Raw genomic sequence first — 5000 nt, 5'->3', positions numbered from 1 at the left:
GTGTGGTCTGAGGGACGAGAACCCCGAGCTCCTTCTCTTCTCTCGCCCGTGTGCTTTAATAAGCATGGTGAAGACCGAACTGATCTGAAACAAAACAAACAAAACACAGTTAAAGGAATTTGATTAAAAAAAGAATATTTACTTTTAGATCTTCTCCTAAATGTAATGAATAACAAACGAGATGTTCAGGAGTTAGCATGTGACCATGTATGTGTAGAGGTATAGATATAATAATAAGAAGTGTTTCATGTCCATGTCCATGTCCAGCTAATGCGACCACAGCGGTCGTTACCTAAAGCTTGTTGAGTAACTGTTAGAGTTACATCATGGTGCAGAGCGCGATGTCTCTGCAGCTCAGACATCTGAAGCATTGGGGAAGTTCAGCACAAAGAACCAGATTCACTAGGACTAATATACAGAACTCTGAATTCTCTCCACTCTTCTTCTAGGGCTCCTAGTTCCCACATCATACCTCAACCTTACATCATCTCTCTCTCTCTTTCTCTCTGTGTCTCTCTCAGTGTCTTTCTCAGTCTCTCTCTCGGTGTCTCTGTCTCTCAGTGTCTCTCTGTGTGTCTGTGCATATGTCTCTTAGTGTCTTTCACAGTCTCTCTCTGTGTTTCTCTGTCTATCTGTCTCTCAGTGTCTCTGTGTATCTGTCTCCCAGTGTCTCCCAGTGTCTCCCATTGTCTCTCAGTGCCTCTGTGTATATGTCTCTCAGTGTTTCTCAGTGTCTCTGTGTATCTGTCTCCCAGTGTCTCTCAGTGTCTCTGTGTATCTGTCTCCCAGTGTCTCTCAGTGTCTCTGTGTATCTGTCTCCCAGTGTCACGCTTGGTCTCTCTCTCTCTCTCTCTCTCTCTCTCTCTCTCTCTCTCTCTCTCTCTCTCTCTCTCTCTCTCTCAGTGTCTCTATGTGTCTCAGTCTCTCTCAGTGTCTGTGTCTCTGTCTCTCAGTGTCTCTCTGTGTGTCTGTGCATATGTCCATCAATGTCTTTCACAGTCTCTCTCTGTGTCTCTCTGTGTATCTGTCTCCCAGTGTCTCTGTGTATCTGTCTCCCAGTGTCTCTGTGTATCTGTCTCCCAGTGTCTCTGTATATCTGTCTCCCAGTATGTCCCATCGTCTCTCAGTGTCTCTGTGTATCTGTCTCCCAGTGTCGCACTTGGTCTCTCTGTGTATCTCTCTCTCTCTCTCTCTCTCTCTCTCTCTCTCTCTCTCTCTCAGTGTCTCTGTGTCTCTCTAAGTGTCTCTCTCTCTCTCTCTCTCTCTCTCTCTCTCTCTCTCTCTCTTTCTCTCTCAGTGACTCTTTGTGTCTCTTAATGTCTGTCTCTTTCAGTAATTCTCTAATGAATCTGTCACTAAACCCTTCCACAATGCTGCTTCTCCTCATTTCTTCCATTCTTTAGGATTTCATGCCTCTGAAATGAGATTCTTCCTCTCTGCTTTCATGTCTCGTCTGCTGAGCGTTTATAGACCTCTCTGGAGCTCCGAGGAGTCGATGGTCTTATTTTGTGTAGCTCTGTGATCACTACACAACATAATGTTTGCTCTGACTCTTATTCACACGTCCTTTACTCTGATCTGAAAGCTCTGATCTTCTAAAGCAAATGTTCAGAGAACCGTTTTCTTCTGTAGCACAAAATGTAGTCAAGTTACTTCTTTAGTCCCAAGTGGTTTAGGTCTCGCTTCATTTAGAAAGACTCAGATTAATCGTTTAAGGAAAAGTTCTCAAAACTCAGACACACTCCTAAACACTCTCACACATTCAGACACACTCCTAAACACTCTCACACACTTGGACACACTCCTAAACACTCTCACACATTCAGACACACTCCTAAACACTCTCACACATTCAGACACACTCCTAAACACTCTCACACATTCAGACACACTCCTAAACACTCTCACACATTCAGACACACTCCTAAACACTCTCACACACTTGGACACACTCCTAAACACTCTCACACATTCAGACACACTCCTAAACACTCTCACACATTCAGACACACTCCTAAACACTCTCACACATTCAGACACACTCCTAAACACTCTCACACATTCAGACACACTCCTAAACACACTCACACATTCAGACACACTCCTAAACACTCTCACACATTCAGACACACTCCTAAACACTCTCACACATTCAGACACACTCCTAAACACTCTCACACATTCAGACACACTCCTAAACACTCTCACACATTCAGACACACTCCTAAACACTCTCACACACTTGGACACACTCCTAAACACTCTCACACACTTGGACACACTCCTAAACACTCTCACACACTTGGACACACTCCTAAACACTCTCACACATTCAGACACACTCCTAAACACTCTCACACATTCAGACACACTCCTAAACACTCTCACACATTCAGACACACTCCTAAACACTCTCACACACTTGGACACACTCCCAAACACTCACACATTCAGACACACTCCTAAACACACTCACACATTCAGACACACTCCTAAACACACTTACACACTCGGACACACTCCTAAACACTCTCACACATTCAGACACACTCCTAAACACTCTCACACACTTGGACACACTCCTAAACACTCTCACACATTCAGACACACTCCTAAACACTCTCACACACTTGGACACACTCCTAAACACTCTCACACACTTGGACACACTCCTAAACACACTCACACATTCAGACACACTCCTAAACACACTTACACACTTGGACACACTCCTAAACACTCTCACACATTCAGACACACTCCTAAACACTCTCACACACTTGGACACACTCCTAAACACTCTCACACATTCAGACACACTCCTAAACACTCTCACACATTCAGACACACTCCTAAACACTCTCACACATTCAGACACACTCCTAAACACTCTCACACACTTGGACACACTCCTAAACACTCTCACACACTTGGACACACTCCTAAACACTCTCACACATTCAGACACACTCCTAAACACTCTCACACATTCAGACACACTCCTAAACACTCTCACACATTCAGACACACTCCTAAACACTCTCACACACTTGGACACACTCCCAAACACTCACACATTCAGACACACTCCTAAACACACTCACACATTCAGACACACTCCTAAACACACTTACACACTCGGACACACTCCTAAACACTCTCACACATTCAGACACACTCCTAAACACTCTCACACACTTGGACACACTCCTAAACACTCTCACACATTCAGACACACTCCTAAACACTCTCACACACTTGGACACACTCCTAAACACTCTCACACACTTGGACACACTCCTAAACACACTCACACATTCAGACACACTCCTAAACACACTTACACACTTGGACACACTCCTAAACACACTCACACATTCAGACACACTCCTAAACACACTTACACACTTGGACACACTCCTAAACACTCTCACACATTCAGACACACTCCTAAACACTCTCACACATTCAGACACACTCCTAAACACTCTCACACATTCAGACACACTCCTAAACACACTCACACATTCAGACACACTCCTAAACACTCTCACACATTCAGACACACTCCTAAACACTCTCACACACTTGGACACACTCCCAAACACTCACACATTCAGACACACTCCTAAACACTCTCACACACTTGGACACACTCCTAAACACTCTCACACATTCAGACACACTCCTAAACACTCTCACACATTCAGACACACTCCCAAACACTCACACATTCAGACACACTCCTAAACACACTCACACATTCAGACACACTCCTAAACACTCTCACACACTCTGACACACTCCTAAACACTCTCACACATTCAGACACACTCCTAAACACTCTCACACATTCAGACACACTCCTAAACACTCTCACACATTCAGACACACTCCTAAACACACTTACACACTTGGACACACTCCTAAACACTCTCACACATTCAGACACACTCCTAAACACTCTCACACATTCAGACACACTCCTAAACACTCTCACACATTCAGACACACTCCCAAACACTCTCACACATTCAGACACACTCCTAAACACTCTCACACATTCAGACACACTCCTAAACACTCTCACACATTCAGACACACTCCTAAACACACTTACACACTTGGACACACTCCTAAACACTCTCACACATTCAGACACACTCCTAAACACTCTCACACACTCTGACACACTCCTAAACACTCTCACACATTCAGACACACTCCTAAACACTCTCACACACTTGGACACACTCCTAAACACTCTCACACATTCAGACACACTCCTAAACACTCTCACACATTCAGACACACTCCTAAACACACTCACACATTCAGACACACTCCTAAACACTCTCACACATTCAGACACACTCCTAAACACTCTCACACATTCAGACACACTCCCAAACACTCTCACACATTCAGACACACTCCCAAACACTCTCACACATTCAGACACACTCCTAAACACACTTACACACTTGGACACACTCCTAAACACTCTCACACATTCAGACACACTCCTAAACACTCTCACACATTCAGACACACTCCCAAACACTCCCAAACACAGACACACTCCCAAATACTCTCACACCCTTAGACACACTCACACACATTCAGACACACTCCCAAACACTATCACATACTCAGACACACTCCCAATTATTTTCACACACTCAGACAGACTCCCAAGCACTCTCACACACTCAGGCACACTCAGACACACTCAGGCACACTCCCAAATATTCTCACACACATAGACACACTCCTAACACACTTCTAAACACTCCCAAACACTCAGACACTCCCCCAAACACTCCCACACACTCAGACACTCCCCCAAACACTCCCACACACTCAGACACCCCCCCAAACACTCCCAAACACTCAGACACACCCCCAAACACTCCCACACACTCAGACACACCTCCAAACACTCCCACACACTCAGACACACCCCCAAACACTCCTAAACACTCAGACACACCCCCAAA

Source organism: Tachysurus fulvidraco, chromosome 23 (genome assembly GCF_022655615.1).
Source record: "Tachysurus fulvidraco isolate hzauxx_2018 chromosome 23, HZAU_PFXX_2.0, whole genome shotgun sequence".
In the NCBI taxonomy this organism is placed as follows: Eukaryota; Metazoa; Chordata; class Actinopteri; order Siluriformes; family Bagridae; genus Tachysurus; species Tachysurus fulvidraco.
Note: the sequence above shows the minus strand (reverse complement) of the source record.